Source organism: Zerene cesonia, chromosome 5 (genome assembly GCF_012273895.1).
Source record: "Zerene cesonia ecotype Mississippi chromosome 5, Zerene_cesonia_1.1, whole genome shotgun sequence".
Classification (NCBI taxonomy): Eukaryota; Metazoa; Arthropoda; class Insecta; order Lepidoptera; family Pieridae; genus Zerene; species Zerene cesonia.
Window position 1 is genome coordinate 3,795,272 of NC_052106.1, and position 26,047 is coordinate 3,821,318.

A 26,047-nucleotide genomic window follows, 5' to 3' on the forward strand; every position below is an offset into this window, starting at 1 on the left:
AGTAATAAATGTTATTTGCAGTTAACAATTTTCTTTTTTCTTTATTACAATATTTATGGCAAGACTAGGTATACTTAACGCAGGAACGTATGGGTAGGAAATATGCTATGTAGTATTATATATGCTAGTATTATTTATAGCGTCTGATTATTATCAGACGCTTCTTTCGGTTGTCAACAATTTTGTGTACTCTAGTAATAAAAACATAAAGTATATAATTATGTATACGTGTTATTTGATTAGTAAATGATAGAATATCGTTTGCCGCTTCAGCTAGTTATTGAATATTATACTAGGGTTACACCCCGGTTTCGGTTCGGCCACTTAGTGATCACGTATTCAACAGTTTAAGAATTTTTGAAATCGGTCCAGTAGTTGCTGTGATTAGCGTGTTCAAACAAACTTTTCAGCTAGGCTAGTATAGAAATGTAGATTGACTAGCGGTCCGCCCCGGCTTCGCCCGTGATACATATATAGTCTATAGCCTTCCTGAATAAATGGGCTATCAACTGAAAGAACACTGAAAGAATTTTTCAAATCGGACCAATAGTTCCTGAGATTAGTGCGTTCAAACAAACAAACTCTTCAACTTTATAATATCAGTTTAGACAATTTTTGTTTTCGCTAGTTTTCATATAGATTCGTCTTTTCGGTTTTCCAAAATAACACTTTATAATTTTATCTGTCATGAGACTTATCAATGAAATATAAACATAGATAGATACAACACCTTATCGGCCTAGTTTACTGATAACAAAATTTTTATTGAGTGCTATCATAATCGATATGTTTTTATCTCGATTTCATTGATATATTTTATCAATGTCAACTATTTCGTCGATTACGAAAAGCAGATATTCTGGTTGTATAAGATATTTTATTTTCGTCAAAACAATCCAATTATGTAATGGCTAAATATTCAATCAAGCTTTAAATATGTCACGTTATTAAACCTTAAGCCTTGTATAAATTGTTTTTTTTTTTTAATTATGTAATGTTTATATCTGTTTTGCTTTTTCCTTATTGTGTACCATAAAGATAAATAAATAAATAAATGAAAACCAGCTTCCCAACGGCAATTTTGCCCGCGTTGTCAAAACTTAGTTTCCGTTATCGAGGAATTTCCGGGACAAAACAGTCTTTGTGCCATATTTTATACAAATCAGTTGAGTGGTTTTGGCGTGATGAAGTAACAGACAGACAGACACACAGACATGACATTATAACGGTGAAAGTAACTCTTACTTCCACAGTTATAAAATAAGTAGGGATAAGTTGAATTTTAGCAGTATGATACATTTGTAATAAATTAATTAATTGTGTTGTAAGTAAATTGATTTTTCAATTTATCTCCACATTAATCACATCATCGCTGCTCGAAACGGTAAAGAAAAACATCGTGTCAATCAAAAGTTCGACGACATGTGACATCTGCCAACCCGCACGTGGCCAGCGTGGAGGATTATGGCTTGAACCCCCATAGGAGCCTGTGTCCCAGCAGTGGGAACATACATGGGCTGACGACGATGATGAATACACCATGTTATAAAATATTCAACATTATTTTCACATTACCAGTCTCATGATTATAAAAACTAAGCATCTTTTAATATGTGTAAACGTAAAGTATAAAAAAAAAGAGATCCGGTTTCTGTTCGTTCTAGTTATTTTAAGAGACCGATGAATAATTAAGAAAAAAAACTTCAACTCAACATCGCAAATTAATTACTGTCAGCCATTTGATCAATGTAAAAAATTCAGTCGAATTGAGAACCTCCTCATTTTTTTTTAAGTCATTTAAAAATTCCAATTAATTAGCGTCATTACTTCTATACCATTCTTAATAGATTTTACTTAAAATTTCACGTAAGTAATGTTCTTTGATAAACATTAAGAATTTTAATGATTCGTATAATCTTTCTGGAATTAAAAGAATTATAAAAATTGTAATTCTTTCGATCGATAGGCCTACATTCTACTTATTTAAATTAACACCTTTTTATTAGATTTCTGTTTATATGAATCAAATTAGTAACCAACACCTTTAGACTAAATTTTTTTGACCCATTTCAAAAGGAAAGATCTAATTCAAACTTTGTATAGGTACTAATGTAGGATCGGTGTCAATACAATGATTTCATGAGTGAAGCGTGTTTTATTATTTTTGCTACCGACTTCAAAATAGAAAGAGGGTATTAATCAGACTGTCTTTTTACAAGTCTGTTATCTCATAACTTTTAACTGGATAAAACGATTTCTATGACACTTTTTTTATTTGAAAGCTGGTGAATGCCATGTGGTCCTATTTCAATTTGGTCTAGTTCTGACAATTTGAAGGCGGTTGAATAATAAGAAGATTTTTGGTAAAAATAATTATTTAATTATTATTGAAACTGTATTTATTATTTAAAGCAATCGTTCAAGTGATTTACGTTTGCAATAGATTTTTCCGAAACGGATAATTTCATATCCGGTGATAAAGTCATTCAAATGTGCTGCCGTCATAATATCATGTTTTACGCGAACCCTTATCACAGCTCGTGTGTATCTTTAAATCTTTTGACAGTTGTTGATCTTAAATTTTCCACATAGATGTTTCCAAGGTCCGATGTACGTAATTACCTACTGAAATTTATGGCTCTTAAATTATTTCTATTTTCTCTGGCTAGTGATTTTGAACGAGAACAACTTGGCTATAATTCTTCCTATTTCTGTATCAACACACGCGATTAAACTGTCAACATATAGATCTACATTTTAATGTGTATTTACTCCTAATAGTACAATGATAGAAGCGAACAAATCATTATTAATTTCTCTTATTACGTAGTAGTAATTGATTAACGAAATTTGAATAATTACGTTATAATGATGTCCTTTTCAAAAACAAATGAAGTGCGAGTCGGTCTCGCGAAAATAAGGCTAGTTATGGTGTCACGCTGACCGTTCGGTGCTGACAGTTGAAACGTATGAACCTCTATGCTTTTATTGTAAGACGCTTCATAGACCTTAAGAATTAATTCGTTTCTAGTTAGTAGCTAAAAAGAAACTGACACAATGCCTGCCCTATTAATGATATTTTTATCATCTAATAAGACGTTATGAGTGAAATTGACAGTTCACAATTTTGCACAATCGGTAATTGAAAATAACCTGATTTCGACGTATCGATAGCGGCAGTTTTGTCATGAATAATGTAGCTATGCTAAATGTATGTAATTCTTCAGTAAACGTGATGTGCATCGGGTATTAGGTCTTCGAGGTATCATCGTGAATCGAATTTTAATGCTATTACATATTCCTAGACTAAAGTGGACTAGAAAACGCAGCTTGTCACATTATGTGATCAAGAAAACGCTGTTTTCAATTCCGTAAACAAGGAAACATCAGATGGTCTAGATCTTAAGAAATTCTGCGTGGGAAATCACTAAAGGTAAACAAAATATACCTTGTTGATATAACATCACTAAGATAGCAAAATGTACCATTATTTCACAGAGGTATTTAGATATGTTAGAATCTTAGCTTCCCGTGGAAATAAACGATAATGAAGAATAATCACAATTATTGAAAATATAGCGTTCCCTTTTAACTTCACAGGAGAAAAGAGTTTTCACTCTTTAGTTTTATTTGAACGAGTAATATAACGAATAATATTAAATATGATCAAAAACTTTATCTATTGACATTATTTTAATGATTTAGATGCTAGATGAAAAAGTGCTTATTCATAATAATCATGCTATTTTATAGGAATTCCTAAAAAAAAGTATCATGCTTGCATAAAAATGTATGAAATTAAACATCGATATAAGTTAGTATTCAGGTCATTTTGAATGTAACAGATATTATTGGCCATTTAAGTGTGTAATGTGTATATAAATTCGTAATTTCTCAATGCTAACCCGCGAAATTGTAGAACGTGCTTCTTTGACGTTCAACTTTGTATGCGAATTGCGATATCGGGTATGAATTGATTGATTGAAAGTTGTCGCATGTCATAAACTATGAATACAAATCAGAAAACTGATGAATGTTATCCAATAATACCAGTGGTAGAACATAACGTGTTAATGTTAATAGTGGTACATTATTGCAGTCTCCAAAATAATCAGATAAGTCTCCTCGTCTTCAAATTAATAACGACAATTATAGTTATAATAAAATCATACATCTCAAGCATACGTTCACTCTATTTTATGAAAAAGGTGGTTAACGAAAGTCATCTGATGCCTTATAATAGATAATTACATAATGTTAATGTAGAAGACCCTTAGTTGAATTGCAACTGAAATAAAATAACTATGACCAAAGAAGTCTTCTCGTTTTATCTTCCTTATTGTAAAATGAAAAACAGTCCAAGTGGAAGTTCGCGAACCGCACCGACATTTCTGTATAAATTTTTTCCTGTTATATGATGTGAATAATATATTTCACACAAATTTTCCTTCATATCATTTCATAAGACGGTGCTACGATCCGGATTCTGAATTCACGGGAAGTACCCCGTAGGTTTTGAATCTCTTGAGATCAGCACCAAGACACTATGCCGTAGTATTTTATCTAAATTGTAACTGGACACTTCTATGCATTTTTGAGAAAAGGTGTCTTGATAGACTACAACTGATCAAACAATCTGATTCTATAAGGGTTCCGTTTTTTGACGTACGGAACAACTGAAAACTGCTTGAAGAATACACCTCAAAGTCGAGGTTTTCTTTTCCACTAATAATCAAACATTAATTATAAGCAGTAGGAAACAGCAGTAGCAGTAGGAAGTATCTTCGAGACAATTTTTTGTTTAGGAACAACTGTACAGTTGTAATCAGTAGACCAAGAAGGACACAAATTAGCAGTTCCATCTCTCAACTAAATCTTAATCGTGATCGTAAACAACTTTATTTGCATATTTTTTTGGTCACAAGATAAAGAATCCTATAGACCATAATCTTGTTAGTCATACTATGCATATCTCATTATAGTAAATGAGTCAAGCTTTAAACTTCTTCCCTCTGCGTCTTTGTTATCTGCTATAAGAATAAAAAGAGACTGACAGATGTTCAAGATAATTCCATCTCATATCCAAATTTTAAAATATATTCTGAGTTATCATATTATCAAGATGAAGCATTGTTTCTTGCGTCATAATAAAAATAGGTACACTCAATTTATATTAATTATTAGTAATTATATATACATCATCACCGACCGACGTCCCCGAGGAGGGAGGTACCACTCTAAAATGAGACCAAATGACAACAATTTTTTATGTCATAGTGTAACGAGCAACTGAGCTGATGGGCCAACGATCACCATCGCCCATGATCACTCGCAAAGGTAGAGCCTCCGCAAGTGCGCTGCTCGCTTAGGGTAGGTAGGGTAAGGGATAAGGAGAGAATTGACAACTGCAAAAAAGGAATGATCTGGGTAGGATGAGGAAAAGAAAACGAGTCTTCGGCTCCGGCACTCAAAAAACGAAATACAGTAGCATGCTACTATTTCACGCCGAATTTCTGTGGGGGTGTGTTACTTTCCCGGTGTGAGCTGGACTAATTCGTGCCGAAGCGTGCTTGAATCCCTCATTAAAAAGTTTTGAAAGCGTCTGTTGATAAGGCGTTAAGAAAATAAAATTATAAACATCTTGCTAATGATTCACATAACCCTCCACAAATAGATTATAGTATAGTTTATTGCTACGAGTATTAACGTCTTGCACAGGAATTAATATTTATCATTCGATACCAATGTTTACGAAGTGCTAATCTTTATGTTGCGTTTGATTTAGGATTACGTTATATAAACAACTGTATACAGCTAGTGATACATCCCCCGTTACTGTATGTTTAATTAATATTTTATTGGACACTATTTTTTTTTTATTTCGATAAAATCATTATACGCTATATGTTTGTGCTTGAACAAGAAAGATCTTCTTAATTTAAATCTTGATCAAGAATTTTTATGTACTAATTACTACGTGTTGATTTAAATCTAAATTAATATCACTTGATGGGGAGATCGAAGCTCACAATTCGTGTAAAACTATAAATTAAAGATAGCAATTGTCACATATTTAAGTAATTTATTGACGACGTTAGGTATATTCTAATCTTTTACTCTTTACATCATTTTTTAGACTAATCTAATATTAACAAAACCAATGTTAGGTCAACCTAATAGAAATTCAATTTAATTGAAGTTGTTGTTGTCCTCTTTTAAATTTTTCTAGAGAGAAGTTCTTATACCCTTAGCTATACGAGTAAAATAGTTCACGTTTTGATGCGAGTTTTAAAACAACCTTTATATCTCCTCGTGCACTTGGATCAAATGGCGCAGTGCCAGAACCGGCGTTATTATAATTTTATTTGTCTATTACTTTTGGCTATCTGACAGTTTTGCTTCCGACTATCTCATTGACGTAAACTTTAATTTGAAGGGTATTCCAATAGCGAAAACAAATTGAAAACATTCAAAATTTATGGTATATTCCGTGACCGATAAGTCTTCGTAAATATTGGTTTTGTTCAGACTTTACTACCAGAAATTATTTTGAAAATAGCCAACTTCAGACTGAATCTATTACACGTATATGCTATATTTATCCTTTTAAAATTTGCTTGTCAAGTCCTAGCTACTAAAAAGTCATCCATGCGTAAACTTCTTATTTTTGTTTATTAAGTTTACATTATTGTAACGATTTCTTCTTATACCTACCATGATCAATATTTTTTAAAGAGAAGTGCGGATCCGTATAATCATAATCAAGTAGATGAAGACACAGTTTTAATATTATGTATTTAAACATTTGTTACAATCAGTTTTATAACGCTAATACATTTCTGCTGAAACTGTTTACATCCACAGTTGCCGATAAACATTTAAAACTTCGTGTTCTAGGCGCGTTTGATCTTTCAGTGCGCCACTTTATTTTCGTCCCAGTTTATCTTTTCAACCGAAATCTCTCTAATGTGAGGCATTTTGTAACTTTGGTAGTTTTATTACATCATAAACGCGTTAAGTGCTGACATGAAATTATCGGATTTTTACGGTCGGACGATGTTGGTGATTTCAGACATATTGAAGACTAGCTGCGCCCCGCGGTTTCACCCGCGTCAGTCTGTATCCCGTAGGAATATCGGTATAAAAAGTTGCCTATATGTTATTCCAGTTGTCCAGCTGTCTACTTACCAAATTTGATTGCTATAGGTTCAATAGTTATTGCGTGAAAGAGCAATAAACACACACACATCCTAACAAACTTTAGTATTTTTAATATTAAAGTAGGATTCAAGAGGTATTTTGGTACGCTTTAGCCCAAATGAGCGTTCCCAGAAGAACGCAAACTACGTAATTCATATTGTTTGGTATTTCTTACTTTTCGCATTTTAAATAAACCTTTTATTATTACGTGGGTAAGGGGAGCAATAGGAGACTATTCTGAGGCCCAATAAATTGAAATAAAAAGTTTTACAACTGCCTGGTTAAACAATATATAATTTATTTAATAAAGCGTTCATATTACAACATAGACTATTTTTACACATTGTAGCGGCCTTCTAAACGTTAATTTATATCACAGTCTAATATATTGTAAGTAGAACATTGATAAAATTGGCATTGCAAAAGATCCTCTAAGCAAAATTATTTACATCTTATTAAAATTGCAAATTGCAGTTGATGATTGATTTTAAAATAAAAATTATATGTCAATATATCCATTTTTAGACATTCCTAACTAATTTATGTATAAATGAAGAAGCGACAAATTTTTCAACATAACAAAATTTTGCAATGATCATAGGATTATTTTATATCATCAATCAAGGCCTTTTAATGCTTTGACATTTGCGTTTTAAATGTTAAACTTTTTTGATAACAACTTTTTATCCGATTTTATTTAGACTATTTTCTTTAGCTTTGTTCCAGCCGCTACTACTAAAATAAGCACTTGTCAGTTTTAAAAATTTTAATATTCAGCAGAAAATATTACTGTTCACTGGAGAAGAAGACCGACGGACAGAAAGCAACGGTAGTAGTTAGAGGAGGCCTATACAAAAAGGCATTAACTATGAGACATTATTATGGTAGGACAAAATGTATAATGTACTATGATTGTAAATTCATAGCAAGCAACAACTCGAAACATAGGTACAATGTCTTATACTACTGGTGTCTGACTAGTGTCCTAGTATAATATAATCGGAGACGTTCATCGGAGATGTTACAAAAATCTGTATATAAATGCGTGAAGACATAACTTTAAATCCTTTTTTTGCGAATTGAGCGGATTTTTATATCTTACATTTATATATATAAATAGCTGCGCCCCGCCTTTTCACCGCGTAAGTCTGTATCCCATAGGAATATCGGGATAAAAAGTTGTCTATGTGTTATTCCAGTTGTTCATCTACGCACCAAATTTCATTGGAATTTCATTGTTCAGTAGTTTTTGCGTGTAACAAACATACACACATCCTCACAAACTTTCGCATTTATAATATTAGTAGGATAGGATAGGATTTAGAAATCCGTGGATGGATTGCTATTTTTTAATCGCCTTATTGGTACAATGGTGAACGCATGAGTAGAACCGAAGGGTCGTGGGTTCCATTCCCGATGGGGACTCACAAAAAAGATCTCGATCTGGCAGGACACAAAGGCTGATCACCTACCTACTTCTCTTTAAAGAAAGTCGATCAATGAAACAGGTGCACATCATCTGCCCCATCGGGGACACGGGACGTCATTTTCTTAATTTAATATTATCATGAATATACTATTGTGTATAACTAGTACAGTATTATATTATCTGTGGTATAACTGTAAAAGTCTACATGTCACTTCATCATACCTAAACCACTGAACCGAATTGGATGGAACTTGGTGCAGAGACAGTTTGAGTTCCAAGAAAGAACAAAAGATAGTTTATATCCTAGAAAGACTACGGCATTAGAAACCATACGAAGAAAATCCCAAGATTGTCTCTTTTCATTTGACTACGCGAGCGAAGCCGCGGCTAACATTTATATTCTATGACCGCGCCTTTTTATTTATATCTAATTAATAGTTTCAAGTTTAAGACGGCGATAATTGTCGATAATTCCATACAACCTTACAAGGGCTATAAGAGGTCGGAAGGTGGGTATGTATTCCTCGCATTAATAAGCCTTAGTCCTTATGTCAACCGTAAATTTTAAAATTTCCTTTAAAACAGTTCAGTAGTTTTGCCGTGAAAACGCGACAGACAGTCACATTCGCATTTATAAACAACATTTTGAAACAACGTTTCTATTGGAAATAGTTGTTTACAGTGTATCAAGGTCAGACATCAATAAAAAAGCGTAATCTATGTGTTTTGTTTTGTTGCTGTTTTTATGACGTCATTTTCCTCAATATAAAATAGCAAGCAAAAAGTAGATCGAAACTTTAGCAGGATACGAGAAGTTTTCTACCTAAACTAGCATGGCTTTCTTTGTAGTTAGTAAATTTTTTCTCTCCACAAGAATCTTCCTTGTACCTCAACAAAAACTTGAAAAAAAAATCCTAGTAGGTAAAGCCACACTATATACTTATAGCCGCATAACACGCACTATTTAATTTTTAGTTTTATAGCATTGAAATGCTTTATAAATTAGAAATTTTGAAAGAATAGAAAAAATTTGATCACGAGGCAGGATACGAACCTGCGTATCTTGCCTAACCGTAGCAACGCCTAGCCTCTCGGCCACCCGTGATCCTTTTCTATTCTTTTGGTTTCATGTGCCTAAGGGGCACCCCACGCCATCTATTGAGATGATTAAGAACCATCACAACCAATACGAAACATTATTTCAATGATTACAATATTGTATCGATGGAACGCGGCCTTTGTTAGATTTAATTTTTAGTTTTATAGCATTGAAATGCTTTATAAATTAGAAATTTTGAAAGAATAGAAAAAAAAAATCAGGATCACGGGTGGCCGAGAGGCTAGGCGTTGCTACGGTTAGGCAAGATACGCAGGTTCGTATCCTGCCTCGTGATCAAATTTTTTCTATTCTTTCAAAATTTCTAACACGCACTATTATTTTTTTTATTTTATTATACTTCCATACAAACATAAACACACATACACAACATTCATATGATTGGCTATCCTTTTTGTCTTTATATAACAATTTTTAATTCATTTTTTCTCTTTATCTTTCTTTAAAGTTGTTTACCTCAGTGATAATATAATAATCAAAGAAGGGACTGACTTTCTTAACACATATAGGCTGATGATGATGATGAAGCATCAAAAGTATATATAATAAAATAATTTGTAAAGTATTTACGCGAATTCATTTTTAACACTGCATTTCAACAACTAGGAAACGTGGAATGTTTCATGTAATAAAATAACATCAAAGGAATATGTTCATGAACCGAACAATTTATAAATAAAACAGTTAATACAATAACACAGTAATTAGCACAGAAATAACAAACGATAGCAACCGTATGTAATTTATAAAAGTTATTTTCATTCCATTCTATATTTATAATGCTGTAAATACACAACAGTTGAGCCAGTTATCGGATTCACCATTCCTGTGTGGCTATTTATAGAATTGTTTAGTCATCCGGCCGTTTATACGGTCACATGTATCCTTTGGATGGCTGTGGATTTGTGTTTTGTATTGTATCAAACGGTTATGGTATGGAGACGTGTCGAGCATTGTCTAAAGGTGATTATGTAATATATAAGATCCTCGTGTATGCGAATTGTTACTCTTATTTATGTCATAGACAAATTGATGCGGCGATATTTAGATTAAATAATAAATTAGTTATTAAATAGTAAAGAATTTAGAAATTAAAAACTTTTTAACGGATCTTAATTTTCTTTCTTTCTTGCGATTTATTCATTATATTATTAACCCGACGTTTCGAACACTTTACAGCGAGTGAATAAATCTCGTTTAAAATCCGTTAAAAAGTTTTTAATTTCTAAATGTATAATACTCGCGTAAAATCAAACACAAGAAAATACTAAGTAAAGAATTGTTTTCTTAAACCTGAAAAGCTATATGAATAATAAATATAAATTATTTGAATTGGATTCGTTTACTCGGATTTAGGTTGAGATTGTATAAATAGTTAATAAAATGCTATTTTGATGAAGTTAATTAAATTTGAATGAATGTTTCAATTTGAAACAGTAGATCCTGAGATTAGCGCTAAGCAAACAAACTCTTCAGATATTATTGGTATAGATTTGTCTAGCTCATTTTTAGACATGAAATTAGATAAGACTGTCATACAACAAAAGAGTGTTGATAGAATGTTTGTTGGATGTAGCTATTCTCTAAACTTATAAAAAATATCATTATTTTATTCTCTACAAATGTTATGATTAGTTGCATAGTTTATTTAAGTAGGTACCAATTGAAGGAGGCACTTGTAACTGAAGTGTCGACCCTCGAGAAGCAGTGGTAACATAATCAAATTACATAACATTTGTATACGATATTATATTTACCCACACTTAACAGTTAACACACGTATACACTAAAAATATTTATTCGACCACAGTCCATAAATAACAAAAAAGACCGAAAATCTTTTCACAACACTTCGGTCGAAATAATATCTCTACTTTATGCTAAGAATTTGGCGTAAAACGTCTTATTAAATTTAATATCTAAATTCACACATAGCATTAAAATCACATAATAAGTGCTATAAGATGTATTCTACTCAATAATATAAGTATTTCACATCAATTAAAGCTAAAAAAATTATTTTCTGCCCCTTGTTGTAATCGATGTTTGGAAATTAAGAATTTATGACGTCATATATCTGTTTGTTTATTTCGACAAAAATTCTAATTTGCGAATGTTGAAACCTTTATTTTAATGAGACCAATAGAAATATCAAGCAAAAATGAACCTAGCAAATATTAAAATACGACAGGATTTAATTTTTATCGAATAATTTAATAAAACAAATATACACATTTGTTGAAAAGGCATTAAATTCAGATCAAATATGGCTTACTACATGACTTGTTTACATTAAGAAATCCTTTGAAACCAAAGCAACATCTGTGCGAGAGATAACGAAGCCAAAAATAGATCAACTACAATAAAGACGACACACACAGACATTCCACTGCAATACAGAGTTATTCACTCACACAAACACCTACATTTTATATGGATACAGTCTAATTTTAACTGATTTTACTGCTGTGTCTCGACATTTGATACGCAATTAAGAGTCGATTTTTCAATGTTATATATTAATCGTTATAAATTCGTGCGAATATAAAAAGCCATTAAAAATATTTTGTACCATAAATGTGCCTTTTGATTTTAGACAAATGAAATGACTACAAGGTCTGGGTCCCTGCATTGTGAACAAAAATTTACTTATAATTAAACGCTTCGTATAGAACATATTGTTATCAACTTTTCGCGTAACGTCACGCGCCATCGTCGTCTTCATATGAATTTACTTCACGTATTGATTTCCAACACAAACACAAATTAAAACAACGACAGTTATATCATAATAATCATTGTGACATCTCTTAATCTAGTGTAGGTACATGCTCATGCAATAAATCAAATTGAATTAGCACTAAAAATATATCAAAACATCGAATTATACGATCACGATATTATAAGTAAATTATGGGAAATGCTGTCCATATTGAAATAATAAAATTATATGAAACAGGTTACACCGTAGAAAAACTACAATATTTAAAGCAATTTCCTGATAACTAATTTCCTATATCTAAACTAAATTCAATAAAACTTTCAAAAATAGAATTATATATTTAGAACCACGTGTTATGTTATTTAAGTAGGTTTTCAAGTGACGGAAATAATAAATAATGAATGAGACACTAATATTATTTTTATTAGGTAACACAAATGGCTATTTATGGATATTTATGTTCTACCAGTCGATATTTTTAACATAAAATTAAATTTGATCGACTTTATTTCGCCCATAAGCTACCAATTCATTCAAAACGTAGCAAATACACGTAGATCCGGTGACAATTCATCAATAATATCAATCCTTTCTTATCCTTTTCCAATTTGAAGTCGGCAATCCATTAGTAGAGGCGTAAAGTCTGCAATTGTCCTTACGTTTCTGCAAATGTCCATGGGCGGTGGTAGCGCTTACCATCAGGCGACCCACCAGCTCCATTGCCGACTATGACATTAAAAAAAATAAGGCTATCGAGCTGGTTTGATGACCCAAAGTGGTAGACGAATGTAAGCCAATAAGTAAGGGCCCAATTTTGTAATTAGAGATTAAGATAACGCCCAAGGCCCCAGGGAAAGGAACCCTGTGTTATATCCTACTCCCACTGCGCAAAATAGATTGGACTAGGCACCCGTCACAGGTCTGTTTTGAAATCATCCACGACCATATCTAAAGAAATATTTTTATTATTTTTAAAACATTTTTTAAACTAATAATGGATTATATATAACTCGCCACCGGGGTCGAATCTAATCGTAAACCTTTAAATTTTTAAGCATTTAATTTCCTGCCACAATCTTATATCTAGTATTTCTATTATAATTTTGCTTGTTTTTTAAAAAATAACAAATACGAGTTAGAATACTGGCAATGGCGAATATTGAATATCTCCTTAACCCCATATTACCTCATTATATCGCATGGCGTGTCGAGACAGTGTAATTTGTAACGATACCATTATTTGAAGAATGTCATGAACCGGTTCGAAGTTTGGACGAAATCACGTTCCGTCGCTCGACGGTCGTGTACCTTACACGCCCCAAATGGGAACTATGTAATAGTAAGTTCAATACAATATCGAGGGTAAATACCCTCTATGAAGCATTGCCATTTAAGAATATCCAAATTTGGGGCTACAAAATTCAGTATTTTTTTAATAGTAAGGATTAATACTAAATTATATATTTTTTGTATAAAACTAAAATCATTAAATTCACTATTTAATTAACGGATCAAATGGCTTCTGAAAGATAGTTGACATAGATTTTATCTATTATCCTGTGATTTATTCAGTATAAACACAAATTAACAAACAAAACATTTGTCACAGCATCTGAATAAATATATTAAGGTATTATAAAAATAAATTACAGTTTTATAAATGAAATAAACATAACCGTATCAATAACCAATTTATAATTAACTTATTATGTATAATAATATATGCAAATGAAATGATAATGCTATCACAAAATAGCATAGCACTTTAATCGTAATAAGAACAATTCAACAACCGGTATGGAAACCCGTTTTCAGTCATCTTCGAGATATTTCTTTGGTACGTTAATTAATTTAAATAGATGCCTGTCTGCTTTACTTTTATCGTTATTTATCTTTCTATTTCTGTTAATATATAATTACATACTCTAATCAGTAATTACTAATACTAAAACTACATGTATTTACTGACTGATCTAAATCTATAAGAGTATCTGAACAGTCGTCTATTGATGTTTTGTATCGTATAAATGGAATTAAATACCAGATGTTTTAAGCGTCACTGCAGTAATACAACGTTAGTGAACGTTTAAGATAATCGAATATGCATCTGAATTATATTAGTTACAATGAACAAACATACTTAGTACTAGATGTTTAAAAATATTTCAGTGCGAATTTGTTAGCGAAGCACTTACCCTGTTAAGCAATGTTAGACTTTTCTATTACATTGTATTTAGGTATTCGGTAATTCAGTTAAAGTGATGAGAAGTTTTTGTGTGTAAGAGCAAAAAAAAAAACAGTTTTCATCGACATAGAACAACAATCATGTTATGTTGTAGTGTTGTGTTGTAATACTAAAAACACGAAGGAAACTGTTGTATGGGTTTATCTAAAATTTGGTACCTTTACAGGTAGAATTTAACTAATTCAACTGATGTTTTATTGATTATTAATACGGGCTTATATCTTGAAAGAATATAAATTTAGACAAACTCCGTTTGCATTCCTTAACTTCTGAATGCATACGTATTTATATGAAAATGTCGTATACTGAAAATTATGATATATTTCTCATTCATTTTATCCAATGTTTAAAAAAAATGTTTAGTTAGGTAAAAAAACTATGATTAAAAAAAATAATTAGTTCGTTTATTTACACATATAACCCAAAGCAATAATTGTATCAATACTGAGATATATATAAAATCGCTGTTTCCATTATGATTTACTACCATTATGAGACTTAAGCATTAATAGAATGCGTGACAAACCCTTATCTACTGCGAGCTAAAAATAGATGGCGGAAATTGTGTCCACATATTATAAATATCTTTACATAACAAGCAGATAAACTGGACCCACACGGTATTTACCTTTGTCCTTGTAAGCGGAGAATGGGTTATAAAACTAGAAATAAAAATTATGTACACATAATATACAGGTGTAAAAAGTAGATAAGGTTGACTGTAAAAACTTAGACGAAGTAACTCATCAAGAGAAATGCCATCTATGAGACTACTTATAAAACTACGTCGACAGATCGTTCTGATGTATTCTTGTAGTTCTGCTACTCGCCGCAAGATGGCACGGTTTTCACAATTTTTTTTCTCCTGTGTTATAAATATAAAACATATTGTAATAATACATCATATTTATTTATCATAATTATTCCTGTAGAAATGTAGTCGCAAATATGCCTTTTTTTAATTTTAGGAGTATCACGAATTAAATATTAAAATTAGGAGAAAGAATAAGAGTATATGATTTATTGCTACCTACCTATAGTAAAAAAATAACATTATGCTTATAATTATAAGTAAGAAATAATCAATATGAATAGAAAAATAATAGCTTATCGTTCTAATTCGTTTTTTATTTATTTTAAGTAATACAAACTCCAAAAATATTATAATAATTAATAATACAATACTTTCACTTATATAATATAAAGAAATCAAACAAACGAAACGGAATAGTAGGTAATGCAGGATATGAAAATGAGTATTAGTGTACACCTTAAAGATATACAAATCAATAGGCAACTAGATTTTAAGATAATCTAACCAGGATAAAAATAAAATAAACGACAACTGATTAAATTGGAAAACTACCAAGTTTTATGTTCATATTTGTTTGATTCAGAAAAGATAATATGATCTAACGTCAGTCAGAGCGATAGTTACAAATTTATTATTGACGTGATTTTCCTATAAATATACACATTTCTTAAACCACTACAGACAAGTTTATTATTCACTTGTCTTTATAGAGTACCGACTCACATCTATCCGTCATAATAGTAAAAATAGGGCTGATTTTTCAATGTTTGGATACAATTTATTCATTAATTGTGTTCTATTTGATCGAGTTTTGAAATTTTGTCTTTTTTTTATTTGCAATACTTTTGGATATAGACTTGGAATGGAGCGATTAGGTTTTAACCAATGATTGAAAAATCGCCCTTATTAATATAATAACAATTTACATTACATGTAAAAAGTATATTCTTTAAATCTTGTATTGAATTCTATATGCTGATAGCTCTATCGTTCAGTGATATGTGAGCTTGAATAATTGTTCAAGTTAGTTGGTTTCCGAGTTACAATAGCAATTACTTCTTATTAATTGCCAATGTATATAACATACCAACAGTATACAAAATCATCTACACCAATGAATAAAAAAAACGGAATATTGACAACCCTATATAGACGTTTCAGCTACCACCGACATTGTTCTGGTATCACGATATCTCAAGTGGTTGGAACTAGTAAATAAGTCATCTACGACCATCACTTCGATACCAATTGATTGCTGTGACGCCCGTGTCACGTGCGCGCGAACAAACCGCCGAACCTTTTCGTATCTGAACGACTGATAAAATCCGATGATACTACGTTTATGTATTACTGACGTTGAATTGTGAACTGTATGTGATAATTACGATAAGTTTATTGTTGAAGATCGTCCGTGTGAATAAGTGCTATTCGTTTATGATACTTTGCTGAGGGTATGTAGAAAAAGTTTAACTTTCTTCACGATTTTTTTCGTCCGGTGATCAAAATGTTTATCGTGTAATCATCCTCAAATAACGTGTGTCATTATAACTTGTTCTTAAATAAACTACGTGCAACTAATAAGGTTTTGTTAAGCCTCAAAACAATCAAATATTGCGTGTCATACAAAATTGCACCGAAAACAGCACGAAGCATTTTCGGGTGATATGCCTGTCATTATAAATGACTGACGAGGAAAGAAAATTAAGACATTAAATATAATATACAGGTATAACCGAGGTATGTTCTTATCTCATAAGTAATCTTTACGGTTCGCAAGATTTTTGGTCATTAACGCCTCTGCTTGGATGGAATTTATAACAATGGCCTTCTAGAGAGAATATAAAAACTTATCGCAGAGAAATTCAACAATGTTTAAGATGAGATGAAATGAAGTGATTAAAACTTACATAACGTATGCGATTCCATTTAATTACAAACTTCGATCATTAAAAACAACTAGACTATACATAATCCAATACAAAAAATTATAAAATCTTAAATGTAATTATTGGAAGTAGAAAAAAAAAAACGTTACAATAAAATCAAACTTATCAGTTCTGCATTAAGGTGTATTGACATAACACACCAAAAATAACGGCCTAAGTTAATTGGTTTATATCAATTCCACCTTATTTGCATGAATTAAAGTATCAAAAGTCTACCAGTATGGACTATCATTTGTCGTTTTTCAAAACATTTATTTATCTAAATTGTATTTATTTTTCATATAACTGTAAGCAATTATGTTGAAATTTATTTCTCAGTCTCTTAAAAATTATAAACGACAACACTAGAAAATTTATTCTACTAAATTTACATGAAAAAGCAATTATAATATTTAAAATACGAAAATATTTGCTTTTAAAATTGTTCTGGATTTTTAAAAAGAATAACTTGCATTTAACCGAATCATTTAAAGCACGTAAATAAACGTTTTTTCTCGTGTACTTCAAAACATTGATTCTGTTAAAAATAAACATGGATTTTTATTAAAATTTATCAATTGCACTTGTCCTACTTAAAACTTGCAGCTCCGTTATAAGGATATCAATTCAAAAAAAAAAATATTTAAATATTTTCATACACAACCATGAGTTTATTTATGTTAATTAAAATAAGTGTTATTTTTTTGTGAATTATCTTATTTAAAACAATCACATCACATATTTATGTATATATATGTTAATTCCTACCAGTATGCTTTATATTTAAGAGTTTTAATGTGAATGACAATTCTATACAGCGTTACAATTTTTTTTATTCAAAAAAGGTCACCGACCTTCCCGTAAGGGGGAAATGCAACTCCTAATTCTAAACTATAATGGGACTAAATGACAACAATACTCTATCAAACACAAAAAGAATCACGTGCGCGTCAATCGTCTGGAAACTAACGGATTTATTGAGTATTAAAGCCAAAAAAGTTTAGTAGAATTGAGAAACTCCTTTGTTCTTTCGACGTCAGTTGAAATATATAAGATAAAGTTGAACAAAACTTCAAATAAATAGCAAAGGGTGGCGTTATCGCTCTTTAGTAGTTATAGTTAGGGTCTCTTTTTCCTGTATTGATGATGATGATAATGATGATGATTAAAATATTGTGTCAGTAAAACATTTCGATCAAAATCTTCACAAAAACCAATGTAAAACTGCAATTTAACAAGAATTTTGTCATCACTATATAGTAAGCAAAAGCCGCTTTCTCTGTCTGTCCCTATTTAAGCTTAAATCTTTAAAACGGATTTTGATGGTTTTTTTATAGATAGAATGATTAAAGGGGAACGATGTATAATAACATGTATTTATTCAATAAGACAATTATTCAATAATTCTGATCATATCAGACATATTGCCAACTTTGCTGCTCGAATTCAGCTTTTTGAAAATATAAGCTCATAAAATAATTTTTAAAGTAATATATTCATTCGATGAACGTGACTCAGCGGTTTATTTGCGTATGATTAATTAAATTTACATAATTATCGTAAAGTGATTATAATCAAAGATCAATTTGGCCCGATCAATAAATATTAATTGTAAACATTGAATTAGCCATTATTTTCTCCATGCAATGCTTTTATCTGCTTCAGTCTCTTTGCTATAAAATCTTGGATTCGAGATTAATTTTGATTTCCATTTAGGTTTATTTAAGATTAGCTGTTCGAGGGTGGTACATATACTACGGACGTATGCTATATATATGTCACTCAGTGAATTGCAGGCTTCTAACGTTGAAAGAATTTTTAAAATCGTTCCAGCATTTTCTGAGATCACCACCCAACCCATATCCATCGTCACGCACTCCCAAATTCACCAACTTTATTTCTTTGTAATATTGTATAGATTGTATGAAGGGACATTACATATATTCTTTGTTAAATAGTGCAATATTAACATAAGCATAAGGCAATTTGTATAAAAGGCTTTCCTTGTATAGACTATTGAACATAAATTATCACTTTTGTTAATTATTGAATCGTGTCTAAGACTTATTTGTTTATGCCATTATGCTAAATTGTATTCTTTATGTTCAAAGTGCAACATTGAATGCAATTTGTTATTTTATATCGTTACACTTTATGTAATTATGATTTTATTTAGATAAAAGCATAAACCTATAAAACATTGTATTTGCTCACAATAAGGTATACAAATTATTTATAATTAAGAATCATTACAGGTCTTAAAAAGTATACTTAATTTGTCAATGATTGTGAATAAGATTCGAAATCCTCTCCATTAGATTTTTTTATTTCCACATTCGAAAAACTAACTTCTAACTAAGATTTTTCGAATGAGTCAACTTATCCCAACTAATGTTATAAAGAGAACTCTAAATGTGTGTACATAAACATGAAACTTAAACAAACAAACATGTATGTTTGTAATGATTCCCCAAACTCGCCCCATTAAAAAAAAAATCGTTCACTGAGAGACTTGAAGTCTCTAGCTTAAGCTATATTATATTTAGTAGATACTTCAAGCGAAGTCGGGGCGGACCACTTTGTAGATAATATATTAGACACATATATTTTGTTGATATATTAATTGAACTCCATACATTTTAAATAATTTTTGCAAACAAATACCGAGCTTAAAAGCGGCCGTTCAAAGGAATCATAAAGCGGATTCAAAAGTTTGACAAACGAATCAAGTCATATTAACATGTAGTTATTAAACAGTACTGTTTATCCAATACGTGTATATGTTATGTATATCGTAATTATAGGTATATACATTTGTACGGTCAACATATCACGCGGTTTCAATTACGCACTGCTTGCTAACTGATCGACGTCGCGCATCGTCACATCATTGTTTTTATGTACTTGATGTCACTCATTGTAAATTTGTATCAAATCGAAAGTTTGGAATGTTATATACAGTTTTTGGTTGAAACTTTGCATTTTTTGTGTTGGAGTGGGCAACTGAGTTAGTTCGCCTGATAGAAAACGATCACCACCTGTGAACATTTGCAGAGGTAAGGCCTCTGAAAATGGGTTGTCCGCTTTTAAGGGTCAAGGGATAAGGAAAGAGTTGAGGGCAGAAGGGTGAGGAAAAGGATACGGGCCTTCGGTTCCACCACTCACTGAACGAAACAGTAGCATTCACGGGCTACTATTTGACGTCGATCTACTGTGGGGGTGTGGTACCTTCCACCATGCGAGCTGGCCAAATTTGTGCCGAGGCATCCTCAACTCTTTTAAACCTACATAATTGCAATGAGTGGGTTGCATATTCGTGTGATGTATATGGAAGGAAGATATTTATAGAATTATTAGTTTGATAACAATGTCAGACAGTAGACGTCACGTTTCCAGTGGCATATGATTATTTGATGATATTTATACCACGATTTTGGAAAGTCCAAAAAGATCACATAAGTATGTTAAATTGAATAAAACTATTCTATTTTATTGCAAAAATCGTCACCCAATGGTCTTACCTAATGGCTTATCGGTTGGAGATGGAAGGCCTAGGTTTGATATACGTGACGGGTATATATTTCTATCCTGCAAGAATGTCAGATTATTGATTTTTGTTTCTATTCTTATATGGACGTCAATATTTACAATTAGATTAATTAACATTGTACTGAAATGTACCAGCTGAATTAATTTAAGTGGGCTTCAATGAAAATACGGGCGTGATATTCTGTTCGTATCTCTGACTATACATACCCAAATATGTATAATCAGAGATAATATAATTCCATGTGTAGTTTATTATTTTGTGGTGTCTAAAAGGGGTTTAGTTTTAACTTATCTCGATTGCAAATATACTTTGGATTGGTTGGATTTGAAACAAGGTTGGATGTGATTAAGACAGTAAATATACAAAAAGAAAAAAAAATAGACCGTTTTATGAGTGCACGTTTAGTTTTCAAATGACGTTCAGATCTAATCAAATTTCTTCCATGCACAATTATCTTTCAGGACAAAAAAAATCCTCGAATCTCGTCGTAAATCATCGTATCTATAACAAATAGCAAATAGGTATCATTTGGGACGCTATAATGTTTTATTTCATAAGTTTATAATAACATAAAGTAAACACTTATGCAATACACCGGTCAAAGAAAGATGGCTATCATAATTGTATCAAATTTATACATGAAACTGTTCAATACGAATTTAATGATTTTCCATCAACTACATACCTATATTTGTCACGCCTTTCATCATACCGGTTGCGCCTTATACGCTTTCTTATCCCGATAGCTTAAATTACGATAATTGGCTTAAACCTTAAATATTTCAAAGGATTTATTTTAAACAGTGGGCGATAAGCGTGTCGATAATAGCTTTAACCTTTCGGTATTAAAAGACGTATATTGCAAAGTAATGTTTTGATAAAGGAGTATTTATCTACGCGATGTGAGTCTAATTTGTGCATATAATAATGTAAATGAACTTTATGAGAGTTATTAATTGGATTTGAATTAATTCTAGTTCGGTAATAACAACAAATATCAGGTTAATGATAGTTTCAAAAGGATGTCTTTGAAACTAACCGATACATTCATAATTGTGAAAATAGTTCACTGAAATTTTAAATTTTAAGATGAAAAATCAAAGAAACTATTAATAAACCATATTAACATAGTTTTGTACTAAGGTGCATAGAACAATACCTTACAATTATTGTTTTTAACGTATTGCATTAAACATAAAATCCCACATTGTTTTGCCATTATTTATTCTCAAGGCGACACGGCACATCAATAATGCGGCATTATGTCGAATTCAAAATAAATATTTCTTATTCCACGATGATTTAAATCATTTATACACACCCCTTGTTATAATAAGCACCGCTACTGGTGTCGTAGTCTATAAAAAAACCTGTCATTTACAAAATTACTGGCTATGCGGTTAAAATGCCACACGTCGTAAATTAATCAGAATATGTGTGCCCTTCGAGTTTCTCTGATTGCTGTCCTTTTTATATGCGTACCGGTAGTTATCTGAGAAGAGAAATTTCGTACTTCGTTTTTATAATAAAACAGTTTTCATATAAATAGTTAATAAGAGTAGAGAAATAATCAAAAACTCTTCACTCATAAAAGATCTCGATTAAAAGTAAATCTTTAAATCACTGCTCAACCATACCACTTGCAAACTTTAAATGCTATCGCCAGCATTTTAAAATTGTTTATAAAAATGCATATTTAAAGTATGCGGGCGTGACTTAAATAGTTCGCACTGCAATTGGCTAAATTGCACAATTACCTGTAACGCTGTCCAAAGTTTGTACCTAAACTGTCAATCAAACATACAACAAAAGTCGTTTTGAAAAATTATAGCTGTATTTTAATGTTTTTTCCTTAATTTTTGTCTTAAATTAAATTACACACTTTGATGAAACATCCCTTTAATGGTCCGCGTGTCTTCACCATTAAGGATTCTCACGAAACTGCAAAAAGTTGCATAACATTTTGATCAGAACTGGTTTTGTGAAGTTATGTACAGAGCTTCTGTAAACAGTGAAAGATAAAAGAAATAAACGCTGCCTGGCGTATACATCAAAAATAATGTAAAGAAAATTTCAAAGGGGAATGGGGATATAAGATATTTCACTCCCTCTTTCACGAAGTCACGAAGATCCTACTAATATTATAAATGCGAAAGTTTGTAAGGATGTGTGTGTGTTTGTTACCCTTTCAAGCAAAAACTGCTGAACGAACGATTGCAATGAAATTTGGTATGTAGATAGATGGACAACTGGAATAACATATAGACAACTTTTTATCTCGATATTCCTACGGACTTACGCGGGTGAAACCGCGGGGTGCAGCTAGTTGTCAAATATTCTTGTTTTTGACATCTTGTCTTATCACGTCAAAAAAGCAAAGGTAGACAGTATTGTATTTAGTATTTGGCTTCGCACCCCAGAACTTTCGACTGGGTGAACTGGATTAGATGAATCTTTGTTTGAAGCTGGTGTCTCCCGTGAAAGTTGCTATATAATATTAATAATAAATAAAAATATTTAGATATGTCGTTGTACTAAACTCAATTCACCTGAAGGTCATTTTCCCTAAACATTGTAAAAATTTTCAGCCCGGAAGCAATTGGTCACGAAATAGATTGCTAACTCAGGGACCCTTACTTCTAAACTATAAAAACCTATGACAATTAATATAGAGGTATTGAACAAGAAGAATCATTTAGCTTCTAGAATACGGAAAAAACCTTATGACTTTTTAGTATTTATTTTATAACTTACTCATACAGCATTGACCGCTGGCCTTACCTATATTTTCTACATATCTTTAAATCAGACATTGTAATTACTCCCCTAAATGTCGGTCAAATGCGTCACGCATCATTCAGCTGTCATAATTATTGTTTTGACGTGTTGAGAGTGATCTGATTAAAACGAACTGCGGATTATATCACTTTCAATGCCAGATGTATGTTCAGCAACGAAGCTACATGGTATTTTCTCTTTTTATCTGTAATCAATTCATTAGAAGAGATCGTAAATATGCGACCTAAATAGCATGAGCCATCTTTTATAACCACAACTAGAAGAATATTTTTAATGCAAAATAACACGGAGAGAAGTGCTATTAAAATTAATTGTAATATGAAAAGTTATGTTGGTTTCTCTGCAGACGGTACCAGACATTTTCGACGTGTCAAAAGTGCATTTATACACGACGTTGCTCTGAAAGTATCGTGCTGGGAATTAACAAATCCTTTAGTACTTTCTCGAATTTATTTAAGCGATTATAAGATCATTTCAACGGATAACCTTGACTGCGCGTTTCAACTCATTGTCTGTTAATGTTATGAGTTTATCCACAATTTATGCTTGAATAACTGAGTAAATTCAATAGAATTTGTATTGATTGCGCATTTATATTTAGTCAGTTTAAATGTAGTTATACAGCAGTAGTACAGTTATTAACGTTAGTAATGAATTACAGCTTCGTCAAAGAACTATACAAATAATCCATCTAATATCAACTAAAAAGACCTTAGACAAGGCTAAGTGCTAAAACCTTAATCTACATCTTTAATCTTAATTATACATACCCTTTCACGTGCTGCGTATCTAAAACAGATAAAATCACATTTCTATGAAGTGATGATATTATGATTGTCTATGATTTATCGAATTAAATTAATACGATGATTGTATTCTGATGATTCTAAAGCTGTTTTTTTTGCCTATTAATATAGGAGGAGGATAGTTTTTCAGTACTACTACTGCTACATACAATCACCACTTCCAATCAATGCTATCGAGATGACGAACGTATAAGTCAAAAGGACAACGCACGTTATGACGGTAATAGGAAATGATATGAGACCAGTCCATAAATTGGAAAGATACGTATCACATGCCCATCTTGAGGCTCCCTCGGCGATCACATTTCAATTACGTAGCTCGGTATTTTTATAACCTTTGCGCGACTTGTTCAATTATTAAATGACCGCATCACTGCGGAAGTACCTTATTTGGCGCGAATAATCTATAACGATAGATAGATGACATATATGGGTCTATTTGGGCAGTTGTTTCTATATGCCATAATTTTGTTTATTTGTGAATAGTGACTAGCTGTTGTACGCGGCTTCGCTCCAAAAATTAACCGTTCTCATACGTGTCACGCACCATCTATTGGAATTCATAAATCTCGTAATGATTCAAATGTGTATAAATAAAACAAAAATGTTTACTCAATAAATAAAGTAAATAAATGAAAAGAAAATTTTATTGATATTTGAACAAACAGTACTTTAAAACGAGAGAAATTACACACCGTTACGGTAACAATAACGTTTGTTTCCTTATAATATATTTAAAATTGTTAAAACTGCACAGTATGATACACAAAGCTGCTTTGAAATAATCCAAGATATAATTAAAAGCACAGTGGATTCATGCATTGTCCAATAGCCGCTGGCCAATAAAGATCAATTACTGTTAATTCTAAATAACGCGATTTCACTGAAGCCTCATGTAACGGCCAGTCCCGACTGCTCTTAAATAACATAATTGTACATATGACAATGTTCAGTTGTGTTGAATTGAATCTAATTGAGAACCATCTAAAAATAACTCGAGATGCGAGACGTTATAAATATATTGAACTTTTAAGCAGCGAATAGACAACGTTTGTAGACGAGATGTTCTGTTGATGCAGTTTAATTTCATAAGAGGAAAGCAAAATGGCGGGTGTACATAAATTATGAATGAATTTTATTCACGATTGACACATCAGCTTAATAGAAATTGTTATGCAGCCAATGATTTCAAATTGAGAACGATTGTATTGTATCTATGGCTTTTTAAAGAAGTCTGTGTAATGCCTTGACCACAATCCAGCCTGATGGTAATCCCAGCCTATGGCCTAAATTGGAGGGCACGTCCCTAGGAGTTACCCCATTACTCTGCTTTTAAAGACCACCAGTTGAAATAGGACAACTGTATAAACAGAAAAAGACATTGAGAACAATATTTATAGTTAACACAAAATATAAACATTTTTTAATCCACCAGTAAAA

At 31.5% G+C, this 26,047-nt stretch overlaps 1 protein-coding gene across 2 annotated transcripts in view; it reads left to right on the top strand.

The window, feature by feature from the left end:
* The window catches only part of LOC119839976 (cGMP-dependent protein kinase, isozyme 2 forms cD4/T1/T3A/T3B), a 107,878-nt gene that overhangs the window by 4,738 nt on the left and 77,093 nt on the right, over window positions 1-26,047 (top strand). Inside the window, exon 1 of one of the 2 annotated variants that reach the window (XM_038366454.1) lies at window positions 16,839-16,978. The exons of the other annotated variant lie outside the window; for it this stretch is intronic. The gene's annotated coding sequence lies outside the window, so the exon portion shown is untranslated. Of the gene's footprint in view, window positions 1-16,838; window positions 16,979-26,047 lie in introns of those variants that run through there. 2 annotated transcript variants of the gene reach the window in all.